We start from the raw sequence: 20,388 nt of genomic DNA on the forward strand, positions 1-20,388 counted from the left end.
TTTGATGTCTCTGGAATCCAAATTCAAACTCCTAACTTATGGTGAAGTTGGATTTTAAATAACAATTCTGAAAATGCCACTTTTAGAAAGTTTCTATTTTCTAGATTTAGTTATCTGATGCCTGCAGCCTGTCTAAGGTCACATGACTGGGTGTAGTGGCAGTTGGGCGTTGTGTATTTCTCTTAGACAGCGACAAACATTGAGAACTTAGGTGGATCTCAATGTAATTAAAAAAAGGGGCAGTTGATTCCATAATAATGGGGCCATATAAGAAAAGGCTGTAATGACAGTCTTTTTTGGCTCTCTCCTCCCCCACAACCTCCTTCTCCATGATTTCCCTCATTACCACTCTCCTAAAGTGCACCTCATTTCTCTGTAACGTATCTTTGATGTGCATTTCATTTTTTTTATACTGCTCATAGTTCACTGACACTCAGTTCTGTGATCTGCATGGTATGCTTTCTTTGCAGCAGGCACATTACCCCTCCGGACTACTTTACAATGAGCTGACACTGCAACTAGACAACATTCCGAACTCTCTCTAGTAGGAACATTAATCACCAGAGTTATCCTGACATTTTTATTATTGCCTGAAAACTGCCTGATGCACAAGGAAGTTCATGTGCTTTTAAACCAAAAATGTTTTTAAACACAGCACCCCCTGCCAAGGCAACACCAGGAGCAGCTGCACCGGTTGCTCCGCCCTAATACCAGTTTTGCTTCCAGCAATGGGGCAGGCCAAATATTTCCAGAAATGAGGTCAGAGCTAACCTCAAAGCCATTATATGAGGATTATGGTCTATGGATACCTCAGCCACAGTCATGGGTACCTCTAAAAATTCTCTAAACTATACAATGGTCACCATTTTGCCATTGACACTCCCTATAAAATGAGTACAGGAAATCTTATGAGAAGAGTTACCTCAAATACCAGTTACAACATTTTGCCGTTGATCCACCCCATAGGCTAAGAATTACGTGCATCATGTCAGGGCCTTCTGCAAGGGGTGGCGGCTTGTGTTCTGGGCGCCTGCCGCTGGGTAGTACTGGGTTAGTGGCTTTCTCAGTTAGACAGTTCAAGTACCCGTAGCCAATGATCGTGTCTTCATAGAAGCATGGCGGTGCTGTGAAAACGCACGTTATTATGAAAAATAAACAGGGAGGATAAATACAAAAAGAATTGCATTCTGGTAGAATGAGAGCATTAAAGAGATTGAGGTTCTTATAGAGTATCACCTGTTGGTCATTGTGGAGGGCGGGAACATATACAAATATAAGGGTGAGAGAGTTTCGAACCAGCTTGCTGGAATAATGAAGATGCGTGCTACGGCACGCTTGGAAAATGCAAAAATGGTTATCGTTTTACATGGAGGTGGTCGAATGGGAATGCACTTTTAAGTAATACGACTCGTCTACATGTCATGGTAAGTTTAAGGATTTGAATATGTGATCGCAATAGAGGTGTGATAAATTGGGATTTCTTTTAAGGTAGTTGGGGGTGAATTTAGGGTGCACCAGAATAGCTATTAAACAAAAGTGAATACAGGACGTTTTTTTAATGCTGCTAATATAAAAGTGCAATAAATGTTAATGATTAGTGGCAAATGGATGATAGATAAATGCAACTTGTGATGTTATAGCATATTGGTAATTAATACTGGCATAAAGCGTTTAAAGCAGAAACAACAGTTGAAGGACAGAATGCGGAACATAGTCATACATTCACCCCAGTACAGATATCTGGGCCTAAATCCATCGTTTTTTGGCACTCCACACCACCCCACTTCAGACATAGCCATATGCAAATGAGCCTTGACCCTGTGCCTCATGGGAACAGTCCAGCCCGAACTGCCAAGCCATGTCTTCCCTGGACCGGAATCAAGCATCCTAGGACCGGTTTCTGAGTATCAGCCGTCATCAGCCAGGATAGCTTGACTCCAGTGGTGTGGCGAGCACGGGACTCACGTCTGAGCATACCCGTCCTACTCGGGGTGACAAAAACAACAGTTGATGGACAGAATGCGGAACAAAGTCATACATTCACCCCAGTATAGAGATCTGGGTCTAAATCCATCGTTTTTTTGCACTCCACACCACCCCACTTCAGACTTGGCCATATGTTTAAAGGCATGTATTTGTTTATACTTTTAGATGTCCCTGACGAAGGGAGGGTTTCTCCCGAAATGCATTGGACTATTGACAATAAATCATGACATGGAATGAACCCCAGGCTTCTGAGTGCTTTTTGGAATATGGAAAGTAATACATTGAATAAAATGAATTGAACAAAAGAAAATAGTATGGTGAAAATGAAAGGAGTAAAACGCAAAAGTAAAGGAAAATGAAATAAATTTGATTAATTGGATTTAATCCATTAAATGGCTGTGCAGCTTTGTGGAACCGAAGCAGGGTCCCTCTTGAAGTAGGGCCAGCAGTTTGCCATAGGTAACACCTCCCATCTATATTCTATTAGTGCCCTTGTCCATAAGGCAAGAATAACCTCCAGTATGCCAGACCAGCAGCGCATGTACACACACACATTCTCACTATGGGGCCCATTAGGATGGCGGCGGATTGCCCCCACCAGGCTGGCAGTAGCCACTGCCGGCCTTGCGGGGGCAATCCGCCCACCATACGCACCTAAATTCCCCCCGCCATATTAGGATGGCGGGGGGATTGCGGCGGACGGAAAGACCGACCGCCACTTTTCCACCCTGGTCACCTTGCGGCAGAGGTGGAACTGGTTTAATATGGTGGTGGTGTCTATTAGACACCGCCAGCCATATTAGTATTGTCCAAAACAGATGCCTTCATGGGCCCCCTGTGGCCCCCCAGAGTGACGGACAGGTGGGGGGTGCAAACGGGGGGTACCTGTGGTACCCAACTGCATTTACATTAACATTTACACTAACAAAGCGGCAGGCACCGCGCGGTGTCTGCCGCTTTGTTAATGTAAATGCAAATGTGCATTCTTAGCATTGTGGCGGGTGGTGCTGAGAGCTCCGCCCGCCGCAATGTTAACAATGCAGGATGCGCCCGCCACTGTGGCGGGTGCATCCTAATACCCCCCAAGGGACCCCCGCCCTTATGGCGGGCGGTCCCGAATTCCGATATGATGGCGGGCGGACTAAGTCCGCCCATCATCCTAATGACCCCCTATGTCTCTTGCACTCTTTCATACCTTTGTCTCTCACACACTCAAACACACTTCCACTCACACTTCCATTAGTCAATCTGCTTTATTGTGTTGGAAAAGCTTGCACTGCTGCCTCTGCTATACCTGCCTTGCCTTTTAGTGAAGCTTAATAAAAATATATTCTGCATACGCTATTCAAAGATAATAATATATATCAATGTTTGAGACAAGTATGATGTGAATGAAAAGTGCATTTTCTTAAAATAGCTGTGCAGGGCTGAAATTTGGTTTGACATGTGCATCAAGCATTTACAGTATTGGCAATGAACTAATCTATCTTCTAACTTGTAATATCACAGCATCCAGATGATCTGATAAAATGCTTGACTTCTTCGGCAGCCATGGATTTCATCCAGTAACACTTTTAATTTTGGGGGGTTTGAGACTCAACCTACAATGTAAAAAAAACAATCCATACCCTGGAATAAAGCGTTGTGGGAATGGAAAACCAGGAATGGCTGAAAGTGTCACACGAGCCTCGATCCATCACCATACCCCACAGCCTCAGCCCTAGACTCTCTTCTTGTGCCATCCCACATTCTCAGTCCACTCTCCCCTCTTTTACCAGTCCTGTTGTCAAGGATGGAGTTAAGTAGACATCTAGTACTACGGAAAGAGCAGGTATTCTGTGGATGCTTTTGTAGAAATGTGTGTAGATTCATGAGAGTTGTGCCATTTTTATATGTGCAGAGTAGGAGAAGTGCTCATGCAAGCTCTGGGTGATGGCGAATAGTGTGAGTGAGTGCAGCAGGAGTGGTGCGAGTGTAGGGTAAAAAAGTGGCTGATGTGAGTGTCAGGTGAGCTGCATGAATGCAATGTGAGAGGAGGGCCCATGTGAGTGTCGGGTGAGAGGAGTGTGTGCAGAATGAGAAGAGAGTGCAGGGTGGTCTGAGCGGTATAAATGCAGTGTGAGTGATGTGTTTTGCAGAATGAGTTTAGGTAAACAAAAGGAAACAAAGACAGAAAAGTCACATTACAAATGAATACATACCATTTTATTTACAGCCCAAATTAGTTTCAAGACAAGGCCTTTGCAAACTCTTTAAACAACAACAAATGGCCAGCATTTTCTTTTGGAAATGTTGCATCCCTACTCGTGAGATGCCTTTTCACTAACTGCATTCTCCCACGGCAGACGTAAAAATAAAATACAAATGTGGGGAGAGGAGTTGGCCTTACGGCTAGGGTGATCTCGAACTTAAATCTGGGGAACCGGGTTCAAGTCTCGGCAAGGACATGCAACATCCTGTGGTTGTAAGCAAATCTCCCCGTGCCTCACAAAAATGAATGTGTCCTCATGTAACACAACTGGTGCTCGTGTAAAGTGCTCTGATACCCGACACCTTTGGGCCAAGTTTGTGCTATATAAAACTCTGTAAAATAATAAAATAGAAATGTAAGGAACAGCGAATAGGCAGAGTGGGGACCCAGGGTGTACTGGAACCACTGGGCAAAACAAACAGAGCCTCCGTAACCAGTTCCAAAGGGATGTAAATGGTCTTTTAAACACCTGTGAAAAACACAGAGGTGGCAGGGATAAGACTCCAGACACTGTCCAACCAAGCCCACCGCAGCTCATGCTGCAGCAGCCCGGGCTGAGACACATGACGAGGGGGTGGGTCTAGAGCCGTTTTAGCCCCATGTGCTCACCTGCTTGCAGCAGAGGCCTAGTGGTATCCCAGTAGACCGTCTGCATGATGTTAGTGCATTTCAAAAGTATCTAAAATAACACTATCTTCACATGTTGATAATACTGTTTCAGACCTGCTAACTCACAAGGTGCCATTTGTGTGATATCAGCTCCTATAGCAGGGTCACCCAGTGAGGAGTTGATATCGCACGGGGGCAGGAAAAGCCAGCTAAAAAACACTGTAGGAAGAGGCATGGGGGCAGGGTGAGGGAAAAAGTGTTTCATAGGTACTTCATTGCACAAGGCCCCACTATCTCCTAGGCCCACCCACTCTGCACCCAGTGAGATTTATGTTCAATTAGGCAGGTATGCTGTTTCTTTATACAGTCTTGCATCCTCAAATGGCATGCTATCCTGAAAATCACCCACTTTGTTCCTAAAATATGGCATTAAAATCTGACCTTCAATTAAAACATCACCTTTCTTCTTCTTTTTTCACTTGCCCTCTACATCCCTTGCATCCTTTGCATGCTTCCTCCCTCTGAACACAACCTTCTCTATGTCACTTGCATGTTTGTCTTACTCTCTATGATTGTGTTTCTAACAATGGCCTACAACTTGTATCAAAGATCACAACCTCTTCTTATTTGAAAGTCTAACTCCAGAAACTTGAACTCACTTCCCCTACTAGCAATTACACCAAACTCCTGCACCACCATATCAAACTTCTGCTCGCTCCTACACTAACCCCACCGGCCACCTGCATGAACTCACATACCCTCACTAGTATTCACACCAAACTCCTGCACCGCCATATCAAACCTCTGCTCGCTTCTACACTAACCCTACCAGCCACCTGCATGAACTCACATACCCCCACTAGTATTCTCAACAAACTCCTGCACCGCCATATCAAACCTCTGCTCACTCCTACACTAACCCTACCGGCCACCTGCATGAACTCACATACCCACACTAGTATTCACACCAAACTCCTGCACCGCCATATCAAACCTCTGCTCGCTCCTGCACTAACCCTACCGGCCACCTGCATGAACTCACATACCCTCACTAGTATTCACATCAAACTCCTGCACCGCCATATCAAACCTCTGCTCGCTCCTACACTAACCCTACCGGCCACCTGCATGAACTCACATACCCTCACTAGTATTCACACCAAACTCCTGCACCGCCATATCAAACCTCTGCTCGCTCCTGCACTAACCCCACCAGCCACCTGCATGAACTCACATACCCCCACTAGTATTCACACCAAACTCCTGCACCGCCATATCAAACCTCTGCTCACTCCTGCACTAACCCCACCGGCCACCTGCATGCACTCACATACCCTCACTAGTATTCACAACAAACTCCTGCACCGCGATATCAAACCTCTGCTCGCTCCCGCACTAACCCCACCGGCCACTTGCATGCACTCACATACCCCCACTAGTATTCACACCAAACTCCTGCACCCCCATATCAAACCTCTGCTCACTCCTACACTAACCCCACAGGCCACCTGCATGAACTCACATACCCTCACTAGTATTCACACCAAACTCCTGCACCGCCATATCAAACCTCTGCTCGCTCCTGCACTAACCCCACCGGCCACTTGCATGCACTCACATACCACCACTAGTATTCACACCAAACTCCTGCACCGCCATGTCAAACCTCTGCTCGCTCCTGCACTAACCCCACCGGCCACTTGCATGCACTCACATACCACCACTAGTATTCACACCAATCTCCTGCACCGCCATATCAAACCTCTGCTCGCTCCTACACTAACCCTACTGGCCACCTGCATGAACTCACATACCCCCACTAGTATTCACACCAAACTCCTGCACCGCCATATCAAACCTCTGCTCGCTCCTACACTAACCCCACCGGCCACCTGCATGAACTCACATACCCTCACTAGTATTCACACCAAACTCCTGCACCGCCATATCAAACCTCTGCTCGCTCCTACACTAACCCCACCGGCCACCTGCATGAACTCACATACCCTCACTAGTATTCACACCAAACTCCTGCACCGCCATATCAAACCTCTGCTCGCTCCTACACTAACCCTACCGGCCACCTGCATGAACTCACATACCCCCACTAGTATTCACAACAAACTCCTGCACCGCCATATCAAACCTCTGCTGGCTCCTGCACTAACCCCACCGGCAACCTGCATGAACTCACATACCCTCACTAGTATTCACGCCAAACTCCTGCACCGCCATGTCAAACCTCTGCTTGCTCCTGCACTAACCCCACCGGCCACTTGCATGCACTCACATACCCCCACTAGTATTCACACCAATCTCCTGCACCGCCATATCAAACCTCTGCTCGCTCCTACACTAACCCTACCGGCCACCTGCATGAACTCACATACCCCCACTAGTATTCACAACAAACTCCTGCACCGCCATATCAAACCTCTGCTCGCTCCTACACTAACCCCACCGGCCACCTGCATGAACTCACATACCCCCACTAGTATTCACACCAAACTCCTGCACCGCCATATCAAACCTCTGCTCACTCCTACACTAACCCTACCGGCCACTTGCATGCACTCACATACCCCCACTAGTATTCACACCAAACTCCTGCACTGCCATATCAAACCTCTGCTCGCTCCTGCACTAACCCTACCGGCCAGCTGCATGAACTCACATACCCTCACTAGTATTCACACCAAACTCCTGCACCGCCATATCAAACCTCTGCTCGCTCCTGCACTAACCCCACCGGCCACTTGCATGCACTCACATACCCCAACTAGTATTCACACCAATCTCCTGCACCGCCATATCAAACCTCTGCTCGCTCCTACACTAACCCTACCGGCCACTTGCATGCACTCACATACCCCCACTAGTATTGACACCAAACTTCTGCACCGCCATATCAAACCTCTGCTCGCTCCTGCACTAACCCCACCGGCCACTTGCATGCACTCACATACCCCCACTAGTATTCACACCAATCTCCTGCACCGCCATATCAAACCTCTGCTCGCTCCTGCACTAACCCCACCGGCCACTTGCATGCACTCACATACCCCCACTAGTATTCACACCAATCTCCTGCACCGCCATATCAAACCTCTGCTCGCTCCTACACTAACCCTACCGGCCACTTGCATGCACTCACATACCCCCACTAGTATTGACACCAAACTTCTGCACCGCCATATCAAACCTCTGCTCGCTCCTACACTAACCCTACCGGCCACTTGCATGCACTCACATACCCTCACTAGTATTCACACCAATCTCCTGCACCGCCATATCAAACCTCTGCTCGCTCCTACACTAACCCTACTGGCCACCTGCATGAACTCACATACCCTCACTAGTATTCACACCAAACTCCTGCACCGCCATATCAAACCTCTGCTCGCTCCTGCACTAACCCCACCGGCCACCTGCATGAACTCACATACCCCCACTAGTATTCACACCAATCTCCTGCACCGCCATATCAAACCTCTGCTCGCTCCTACACTAACCCTACCGGCCACTTGCATGCACTCACATACCCCCACTAGTATTGACACCAAACTTCTGCACCGCCATATCAAACCTCTGCTCGCTCCTACACTAACCCTACCGGCCACTTGCATGCACTCACATACCCCCAATAGTATTCACAACAAACTCCTGACCCGCCATATCAAACCTCTGCTCGCTCCTACACTAACCCTACCGGCCACCTGCATGAACTCACATACCCCCACTAGTATTCACACCAAACTCCTGCACCGCCATATCAAACCTCTGCTCGCTCCTACACTAACCCCACCGGCCACCTGCATGAACTCACATACCCCAACTAGTATTCACACCAAACTCCTGCACCGCCATATCAAACCTCTGCTCGCTCCTACACTAACCCTACCGGCCACCTGCATGAACTCACATACCCCCACTAGTATTCACACCAAACTCCTGCACCGCCATATCAAACCTCTGCTCGCTCCTACACTAACCCCACCGGCCACCTGCATGAACTCACATACCCCAACTAGTATTCACACCAAACTCCTGCACCGCCATATCAAACCTCTGCTCGCTCCTACACTAACCCCACCGGCCACCTGCATGAACTCACATACCCCCACTAGTATTCACACCAAACTCCTGCACCGCCATATCAAACCTCTGCTCGCTCCTACACTAACCCTACCGGCCACCTGCATGAACTCACATACCCTCACTAGTATTCACACCAAACTCTTGCACCGCCATATCAAACCTCTGCTCGCTCCTACACTAACCCTACCGGCCACCTGCATGAACTCACATACCCCAACTAGTATTCACAACAAACTCCTGCACCGCCATATCAAACCTCTGCTCGCTCCTACACTAACCCCACCGGCCACCTGCATGAACTCACATACCCCCACTGGTATTCACACCAAACTCTTGCACCGCCATATCAAACCTCTGCTCGCTCCTGCACTAACCCTACCGGCCTCCTGCTTGAACTCGCATCCCTCTACTAGTGATCACAACTAACTCCTGCAACGTCATATCCAGGGCAGGAGTCAGGGGTACACACAGGTACACTCAGGTACACAGGTACACGCAGGTACACTCTTTTCACAGGGTGGATGCCGTACCCCTTGCCAAAAACTAGGGCCGCACAGAAATATGCTGAACTTGTCCCGGTGCCGCCTGCGCGTTGCCTGCTTACCATTCCCAGCAGCAACGTGCAGGCGGGTGGGGGCTTTTTTTCACCTCCAGCCGGGCCGTAGTTATGGGGCCCTCAGGCCTTCTGTTGTTTGAATATTCTGCCTGGGGGCGGCCTGGAACCCCACACTAAAATGTGAACGCCACAGAGGGGAAACAAAGGCACACAGCTTGTTATCTCTTCACAGGTACTTAAGAGAGGCACACTTTTGCATTTGTTCAGCCCTTGTATATAAGAGATACAGGCACTTAAGAATGTCAGATGTGTTGGTCTGTCCCAGTATTTACACAAATAACAGTTTCAATAGCACTATTTTATTTCTTTTAAGGCACTATGCAACCCAATCCAGGGTGTCAGAGCTCTTACGTAACATACACATTATACATTGACAATCAATCATGTACATGGGTAAATCAATGTAAAAGTTGAGTTACATGAGACAGCGACGCTTTCAAGTTTTAGGAGTCACAAGTCCTTCATAGCTCACTGTGCTATATTACACGGATTGCAATTTATGTAAATGTAAATCCGTATTTGTAAAGCGCAAACTACTCACCCTTACAGGTCTCAAGGACCTTGGGATCAAACCATGATTCCTGTGCTCCGAAGTCAGCTGCCCTGGCCGCTGCACCACACCTCTCCATTTATGAACTGTAGGTAACAAAAGTATCTCTATGTTAAAAGCAGTAACCCACTTTACTACCTGCATAAAATGAAAATCTGTCATCTGCATGTTGGGTGATGTTCTTTGCAGGAGACACATTTACCTTCTCTACTACTTTGATTCAAATCTGGGACTTCACAAAACACAGGTCTCTCCAGCAAGCGCATTAACCACCAGAGTTATCTCACCATTATTACTATTCCCTGAGAGTTACTGGGCACCTTCACAGCAGGTACCTTAACCCATGTGCACATCACATCTGACCTCCACTCGCTCCTGCACTAACCCCACCGGCCACCTGCACTCATGTACCCCCACTAGCAATCACAACTAACTTCTATATATTTCATTCTTATCCACCCAAAAGAAACTGGAGTGAAAGCACGAGTTCACAAGACCCGTCACCAACAACACTGAGCTCTAAATACCACCCTTGGTGTCTGGAGCAGTGCGCTTCAACACGTAATTGCCTCGAATCTGTGTAGAGACAGATCGCCCGAGCCTCCATGCAGGAATCAAGGTCGGTTCTACCCCGAGCTCTTAGTTTCGATTCCTGTTCAGACCCTGCTCGGGGAGAGCCGCCTCCTCGGATACACTCAGCCCCAGCTGACGCCCAGCGCTGTCACCATCACATGCACAGGCTGCCACTGGAGCACAGCAGCCAGTCAGACAGAACTACAACCGCAGAGACACTGTGTGCTCCTGGGCAAGTCTCCAGGGTCAGCGAAAACCGCAGGTATGTGATCAGCAAAGGGTCCATTGTGGGGCGACCGACGGCGGGGGGTGTCTCCAGGTGATGTCTCTAAGGGAAGACAAGGTGCAGGGCGACACATATCACCAGCTAAACGCTCGCCGCTGATTTCATCTATTGCATTCTGCTGAAAACCACATTCGGGAGCCGGCATAATATTCACAGCGCTTAGAGGCAGCAGAAGCGCTGTGCACTAAAGTGTGTTATTGTGTCATTTCACGGGGTGCGGTCGGCTCCAGATGGCCCCAAGGGGGCAAGAGTTGAACATGTCAATCTTTATATGTACAAGACGTCTCTGAGACGTCCTTGAATTGCCCCGACAGGCTTCGAGGCACATGGAACAGTGTTTATGTGCATTGCTCCGCTCTGGGGTTCAGTCTCTTTCCATCACTCCCTCTGATCATATGATTGACCCGAGGCACGGTTACACACCCGAGCAAGCCCAGCCCCCCCCCCCCCCCCCCCCAAATATGGCTGCCCCAGGCCAGTGACCACAGGCGCTGGAAGTAGGGATGCTGGGGGTAATGCAGCACGCCTTTAACTTTAGTTTTTATCTGGTAAGACGTGACATCACAGTCAGGCAGTAGCTTCTGCCCCCCCCCCCCCCCAAAAAAAAATGGCCGTTTATTATTTTAACATGGAGATTGGGGTTTACTTTCTCTAACTGCGAAGTGAGACGAGTTTGTAAAGTGAACTATGTGGCGGTCGCGCAGGGATACAGCACACGCCATTTTTCTGACGCACAATGAAATCTTAATACCTGTATACGGATTATGGACTGTACATATCTTTCAGACTAAACCAGCAGCTCGGAACGTACAAATGAAGCACTATTGCTTGTAATTCTGAAGTGTGATGGGAGCAAAGATTTTAATAGGATCACAATAAATCAAGATACAATTATTTCCTGAAGGCGAAATTCCACGCATTGTCTGCACTCTTTTTAGCAGTAAAAAAATCTGTGTGTCTGACCAAATTTAGTGGCCATTTCAACAGAAGAATGTGCTGTTTGTTAATTATACTGCACTACCATATTTTAGTAATATTGCTGTGACAGTGTTGTGCAAATAAGCACCACCAGGTACATACTATATCCTGCTGAACACCTTTGCTACACGGGTTCTTTGAGCGACACTTGGGATTTTTACACTCCCTAAGACTTCTGTGATGTAACATTGATGTCGGCACCCCCGCTCTGTACCACCCTACCCCCACCTCGCTGCCTCCCAGACCAAAACGTGGGGTAAGGTTGCATTTAGCAGGGCAAAGGTTTTTGGCATCCTGTGCCCGTCACAGTACAGACAGTAACACACCCTGAACAATAACGAAGACACTCACAGTCCTGGGACGTCCTCCCGCAGAAGAAGCCAATCAGGGGTGTATGTTTTGGGCGCTACTGCTACACCACCCCCTCCCAAAATAAATGTATTCTCTAGTCTATTGAATAGTTGGGTACAGGTGCTTCCAGTCGGGTATGGTGAGGTGGATGCAGGATTTCACCAATCATTTTTACCTGCACACAGCGACAGAAACTCACGCACACCCACTCCTCTCTGCTCTTAAAACTGTTGGTTATTTTACAACAATTGCAACATTTTACAACACATTCTTCTTGAAGGCGCTGAAAGGGAACAGCTGAACACAAGTGGGCCTGCGGAATTTCAGCATTTTGATGAATATATTCCTTTACTAAGTGTCTTTCCGCTGGATCAGTTTCATGTGGACTCCTCCGGATCTGTGATTTAACAAGGCATTTTGGTATATTTTATCTGTTTTTGTATTTGCATTGCTCTCTTCATTTTCCATCTTGCATTTTGTTGTATGTATGTCTTGACTGTTATATGCACAGCGCTCTGATACCCTGAAGGGTCGTGTTCACGCTTTACAAAACTCCGCAAATAAATGAATGAAATAAATTACATGGTTTATTCTACACAACTGAAATTCTTCCCCTGACAGCAGAGATTGCACATAATTCACACAGCCTTTTGATTGTCTTGGAGACTCAGAGGAAGAAGTGGGTGGCTGTATCTGAGGCTGAGAACAGACCCTTTCAGAACTAAAGTTGATTTTCAGCTAACAACCAGACAGCTGAGAGTGCACCCCTGAATAGCAGTGACTATCCGAGTCATTCTTTTAGGAAGTGCTCTTCTCAGAATAGGGACCGTGTCTACCAGTGCTTAATTTGAGCCAGTGGTTTCTGGTGCTCGGTACCGGCACTTCATCCTCAACACCGGCACCTGTGACAGTCTGCCACAAGGTGGCGCTTTCTAGCTTATTTTGGAGATAACCACAACAACAGGTAATTATTCTTTCAATATAAATTAAAATGACTACTACCTGCCACCCAAGCCATTCTTATAGGTTTTGGGGCCTGAAATAGTCCGAATTGTTACACTTGTAGGAGTGTGATGGTTAGTAGTTATGTTGCTATTATCGTTGGCAGCTTGACAGGGCTAATGTGTGATACAAGCTGCAGTGGGCACCTGACGAGAGCCCTGGCACTTATTTTTTATAACAAATTAAGCTCTGGTGTCTACATGGCAGAGCTGTTGGTTTGTGTAGAGGGCCTTATACGGCACAGATGGGGAAATGTGTTCCCACTTTCCACAGTGTCCGTCATACTTCAAAAACTTTTTGGAGCATTTGCCTTATGTTTAAAAATATTCAGAGTAAAACTGACCTGAAGTGTCATGTGTCCCAAAAAACTAAAATGGTCTGTTTTGAAAACTTTAACAAAGAACTCCTTGACAACAGCTGAGAGTCAACACAAAGTAAGAAAGGATTGCACCAGCCCTTGTCTTCGCAGTGCTTGAGGGTTGTCGTTGCTACTGGTTTGAATGGTGTGAAGCACGTCACGTGGTATCGATAACAAGAACCATCACCACCCCTCTGTGGGAGGTCAAGTTGTGAGAATGAATGCGTGCATTTCAGGCCCTCTCAGTGAGTGACATGGGAAGAGGGCAAAGCCACTGAAGGTAAAAATGCCATATATTCATATACATACTTAAGTGAGATGAAAGTCTGTGTTATGTGTCGAATGCTGATTATGCATGTACGTTTGAATCAGAAAGATCCCAAAATTGTTTTCTCAGACAAAATATAAGGTTGTGCTACTTGGATATGTGTGTGTGTGTAACACATGCACTGAGGACAGGGGCGGGGTTTCGGGAGTGGTGTTTAGGGTGTTACACCTCCCTAATAAATGTATTCTCCAATAAATAGTTGGGTATTTTACCATGATATGCGAATGTGATTGTTGGGAAATATGAAGCTTACACTCCCCCAATATCACTGACCAAGCTAGACCACTGGAGTCAATCTATGGTCCTATGCCTCAAACCCCCTTCCTCTGGTGAGACGGGCATCCACCCTCGGCAGCCTGCCGACCCCCATGGACCACGCCAAGAACCTGGGCATCATACTCGACTCCTGTCTCTCCATGAACCGACAGGTCAACGCCGTCACCTCCTGCTGCTTCCACACCCTCCGCATCCTCCGTAAGACCTTCAAATGGATCCCCCCGAGACAAGTACGTTTTTTCACCCATGCACTCATTACCAGCAGGCTGGACTACGGTAACACCCTTTATGCCGGCATCAACAATTCACTACTCCGCAAGCTCCAGACAATACAGAACACCACCACCAGACTCATCCTCCGGGTCCTCCGACACGAACACATCAGCCAACACCTACGCAAGCTCCACTGGCTCCCCACCGAGAGGAGAGTCACCTTCAAGATACTCACCTAAGCCTACAAATGTCTACACAACACCGGATCCCAATACCTCAACCACAGAATGCCCCTCCACGTACCCAAACAAAAACTCTGCTCTGCCAACCTCCTCCTCGCTGAAACCCAGCGCATCCATAGAGCCAGAGCAGGGGGAAGATCCTACCCCTACATTGCGACCAGGACCTGGGACTAGCTCCCCACCAATATCAGACGTGCCCCCTCCCTGAACACCTTCAGGAAGGACCTCAAGACCTGGCTCTTCAACTGAATCGAAACTCCTGACAACCCCCCCGACCCTCCTGGGCCTTGAGACCCTCATGGGACAGAGGTGCGCTTATAATACCCCTGATTGATTGATTGACTGGTCACATGGTCATCCCCCTCAAAGCCCCGTTTCACTGGTCACATGGTCATCCCCCTCAAAGCCCTGTTTCACTGGTCACATGGTCATCCACCTCAAAGCCCTGTTTCACTGGTCACATGGTCATCCACCTCAAAGCCCTGTTTCACTGGTCACATGGTCATCCACCTCAAAGCCCCGTTTCACTGGTCACATGGTCATCCTCCTCAAAGCCCCGTTTCACTGGTCACATGGTCATCCCCCCTCAAAGCCCCGTTTCACTGGTCACATGGTCATCCGCCTCAAAGCCCCGTCTTACCAGGGTCAGACTGGGACAGAAAATAGGCCCGGGCACCAAAATAAAAGTGTCTCTCATTAGTGAAAAAAATAGCTAAAAAACAGGCCCACATCTGCAAATAGAGCAGTTTTGAACTTGTAAACACAAGTTGCATAGGCGTTTTGCAAGGAACGGGAGAGTGCATGGATGGCTTGCTGCAGGTTATTTTTATGGTAATATCAGAGAAATCAACAGTAAAAAAGTCACACCAAAGTACGAAACAGGCCCAAAATCCCCCATAAAATACTGTCAACACACGGAGCTATTAGGCCAGCTTTTACGCACTGCCCGATTGCCCTATAGGCCAGCCCCACCCTGCCTGTCTCTGATCACATGCAGAAAGGGGGTGGAGCCAGGAGTGGCAGAGTCATGAAAGGTGGAGTCTGACAGTCAATTTATTCAATTACTTTTACCATCTCTGCCACAAACAAACTGGCAACAAGGAGAAACGTGGCAGTAAAGCTGATGAGCCTTATTTAATTGGTCACAAAGAGGCTGCAATTTGAAATATCACATGGGCTTAAGGCACCTACTGCAGAAATCTTTGTGTGCCCAGCATTTTGAAAGGATAATAATAATGGCAAGAGATATGGAGACATCTGTTTTTTGTCTAGTCAAAGTTTTCACTCATAAAGTAGAATACCTTTTTTTGTTTTGTTTTTTTGGGAGTTTTATATAGCGTGAACTAGACACAAAGGTATCAGAGTACTTTACATGAGCACCAGTTGCGTTACAGACGGGCACATTTCTTTGTTTTAGGCACGGGGAGATTATGTTATTTGCCCAGAATCACAGTATTTTGAGCGTTCCTGCCAAAACACGAACCCGGTTCCCAAGCGCCAAGGTCAACTGCTCTAGCCGTTAGGCCACATCCTCTCCCCTTAATGCGCTTGCTGCAAAGCACATTGCGTAACATGCAGATCACATATTTTAAGTAGACAGGTGTGTGGAATAGTGCTTTGGACATACAAATCTTTTTGCTACTTGCAGTTCACAAGTTACAATCCTTCTACTACAGCACAATGAGCCATGAACCGGCATTACAGAATTAGAACCTTATTGTTTTTTTCCTTGATCTGTCATTGTATCGTTGCTATAAATGGTTCCTTTGGGCAGTAGCAAAGTCTTTTTAATACAGACAACTCCAACCACTGCATTATGTTTTAGATCCTGACTTTGATTTCCTTCTGACCATGCACTTTACCATATGATGCTACAGCGATATGTAACGGCTAATGTAATGTAATGTGTGTGTCTTGTAAAGCGCAGTGCTACCCGGAGGCGTCCTGGTGCTATAGACCGCTGGGGAACCGGTCCTGGCTTTCCCTGTGAGATGTTCCCTCCTGGGTATCTCCAAGGTGAAACCAGGCATCCCCGGCGTATGTGGGGGGCCGTTGTGGAGATGAGGCAAGCTAATGCCCAGAGTTGCCGAGTGTGCTCCCTGGTTAGAGTAGGCACAGAGGCGAGAATTATCGAGTCCGCTGACCCTGGTTCACGACCCTGCCTTGTAACCCTCAAGGCCTTATGTAACATTTCCAGTACATTGATTTACACATTTGTATGATATATTGTCTCTGTATTATGTGTCTGTGTATCATGCAAATCGATGAGTAGCGCTATAAAAAAGGTAATAATAAATGTAAGTACTGTTGACAACGTTACATGGGTAATTACTCGTATAGAACACTGCATCTGACATTTTGACTATATGAATTTCTCTTACATACAAAGGTTAAACAAACTCAAAAAACTACCTCCAATACATAGTTTCTCCTAAGCAGGTGTGAAGTGATAAACCTTGTGCCTTTGTTTCCCTCCATGCCACTGGTATGTATGTAGGTGTCCTGATAGTTCCTAGATAGGCTAATACGCCAATAAAAAGAAGGCTGATGGCCCTTTAAAACTGGTCTTTTATTTTTGGCCCTGCAGAAGTGAAAATAAGAAAGCCTCCTCAATGCCTGCAGGATTCTGCTCTCAATGGGAATTAAACAAGTTGCGGACACTACTGAATGGGCCCAGGTGCCACAAAAACACTATGGGCCCGATTCACAGAATGAATTTAAGACTAAATTGTAAACTTACTACTATTTTAGTATTCACAGAATGCACTTACTACTTTTGGCATTCACAGAATTAACTTACTACTTTTGGTATTCACAGAAGTTAGGATTTTGTCTTACGTTTGTCTTAAAACAGACTTAAGACAGACTTAAGTTAGGATTTTGTATTAAGTCTGTCTTAGTTCTGTCTTAAGTCTGTCTTAAGACAGACTTAAGACAGACCTAAGACAGACTTAAGTTAGGATTTTGTTTTAGGTCTGTCTTAGGTCTGTTTTAAGTCTGTCTTAAAACAAACTTAAGACAAAATCCTAACTTCTGTGAATACCAAAAGTAGTAAGTTCATTCTGTGAATGACAAAAGTAGTAAGTGCATTCTGTGAATACCAAAATAGTAGGAAGTTTAGGATTGAGTCTTAAGTTCATTCTGTGAATCGGGCCCTACATTTACACACACATATATATATATATATATATATATATATATATCCACAAACGACCCGGATTACTGAAGTCTGTGGCCCGTTGACAGGTGATGAGTCACGCCGGGCAGGTCTCCCGGCAATATTTAATCCAGACAAGCTGTCTTGATCACAACTTGTCTGTCGAAACGCGTGACCTTCACAAATAAACTCTGGTTCACCTTCTGAGAATTATATATATATATATATATATATATATATATATATATATATATATATATATATATATATATATATATATATATATATATATATATATATATATATATATATATATATATCTACATAGTTAATCCTTTTATGAATTTGGGATACTTGATATTCTGGCTGTGACATTTTTATAGGACATATTTAAACCCAATATTATGGTAGAGTACCGCATGGGGAAACCTGCAAAACAGACTCTGGGACGGTGGTTGGAGATATGGTGACATTTAATGTAGAAATACAAGGCTGACACTTACCACAACATTTGACATATTGTAGAACGTGCCCCTACGACAACAACCAAAATCTGTAACCAGTAGCTTAGCAACAATGCCACAGGCCCTTGGGCAAGCAAGGATTATAACCCCTTTCACTGTTCTAGGGGTGGAAAAATACAGCAATTATCAAGGTTCACTGGGGACCTTTGGGACCCGGTGCCACTGCACCTGCTGCACCTATGCTAGCGAATATATGATCTTACAACGCTAACAAGTACCACGCATGGCATTACTATGCGAACTTTACTTCGCATGTGTCTTTACCACGCAGCATTTTACAACGCATGTTTTTACACCGCAATAATAACGTTACGAAACATCTCACGTCCCATTGAAATTTATATAATGATACTGATAGGCTACATAATTATTCAAAACTGCAGTACGACGGAAAAGATCGATGTTTTAAACAATAAAATACAACAGATTCCCTAACATTTAAAATTTATTTTTTTCATAATGCGCTTAAATAATACCTTTATTAACAAAGTTTAAATTCTTATCTGACCCCTGTACGTCTTTCACCATCAGTCCTTTCTTCCACCTACCACGGAAACAAGCGTCAAAACACGTCTATCAAAATTGATAAAGGACTTCTATTATGACGTTCTTGGTGAGGCTCCTTCCTTGTTCGTTTTGAGGCATTGTAGAGCATTTTTTTAAAGTTTTCTTCTTTGTGTTTTAATATCCGCTTGTTTTTTTGTGGGGGAGAGACCCCCCAGACCCCCCAAGCCCCCTTTTTTTATTGGACCTTTTACTTACATGACACGCAAGATGAAGGAACGAAATCTGGAAGTAATTAAACTTGCGTGGTAATGACGGTCGTGGAATGCACCCGCGTTGAAAAGATGTTTGCGTGGTGTGCCGTAGTAAACGTTACGAGTGGTAATGCCTTCGTAGTAAATGATGTTTCCCATGCTAGCTACACCCCCGTCTGTTTCAGCCACCTCCCCTCTAAGAACAAATAATCCTATTTTTGTTGGTCACACATTCCTCTCCGGGGGTCGTTTCATTCAATCCCTCAGTTATTTGTAAAGCGCAACAAATCACCCGTGAGTGTCTCAAGGCGTTAGAGTTGCTGGCTGCTGCTTGGGGATTAGTTCATTTGAACAACCAGGTCTTGAGCCCTCTCCTGAATTGCTGGAGCGATGGGGCGGTCCCGAGGTGCAGGGGAAGGTTGTTCGAAGCTTTGGCCGCCAAGTGTGATGAGGAACGTCCACCGCTGTTGGCTTGGTGGATACAGGGGTCATCTGCGAGGAAGAGGGAGGTGAAACGTAGGTGCCTGGCTGGTCACACTCTGACCTACCAGGTCCATTTTCATTCCCGATGTCGCAGTTCCCAGTCAGGCCTTACAGACCTGATTTATCCTCAAATGCACAAAATTACTGTGTTCCCCGAAGGACAGAAATGTCCCCGAAGGACAGAAATGACATCCTTGTCTTCATGCCATCCTTCCACTATAAGCAACACAAAATCCCTATGATTTCCTACACCAAAAACTCTCCCAAGGTGGTGTTTCTCTGCCTGCACCACATAAGCCTTCCCCTTTATGGAAACCTCAAAAAAGTCCTCAACTTTACATTGTAGGTTTCCCTTCCCACAAAAGCACCCGAGCCCCATCTTGCCTCAGTGGCCAGGTTCATTGCAGGTTGAGTTATGCTAACACCTTCTGTCTGGATATCTAGGTGGCTAGGGGTTCATGGCCACTGGGCCTGGAATATCTAAGAATGAGTCTGAGGCCAGTAGAGACAACAGTGACCAGTCTAGATGTCTCTCCATATCACGTAGATGCGTTTATGTCAAAAGTCTTTTCCCTGCTAATGCTGGAGCTTCTTCAAATAAAGGCTCCTTTCGTTCTTCTCTGCTCCGCCTGGCAACCGAATGAGGGTGGACTTTGTACCTCAGGACGAACCAGATATGGAACCAGTAACGCACACATTTCAGAAACCGTCGCTGTTCTTTTCAAAGGAGCTGTAAAATCCCACTCTTT

General features: G+C 46.4%; 1 protein-coding gene across 1 annotated transcript in view; it reads left to right on the plus strand.

The window, feature by feature from the left end:
• The first annotated feature begins 10,819 nt into the window (after nt 1-10,819).
• LOC147684218 (receptor-transporting protein 3-like) overlaps nt 10,820-20,388 on the plus strand; it is a 41,361-nt gene continuing 31,792 nt past the window's right edge. Inside the window, exon 1 of the mRNA XM_086944617.1 lies at nt 10,820-10,945. The gene's annotated coding sequence lies outside the window, so the exon portion shown is untranslated. The remainder of the gene's footprint in view (nt 10,946-20,388) is intronic.

The sequence above is a fragment of the Lissotriton vulgaris genome, chromosome 11 (assembly GCF_964263255.1).
Source record: "Lissotriton vulgaris chromosome 11, aLisVul1.2, whole genome shotgun sequence".
Classification (NCBI taxonomy): Eukaryota; Metazoa; Chordata; class Amphibia; order Caudata; family Salamandridae; genus Lissotriton; species Lissotriton vulgaris.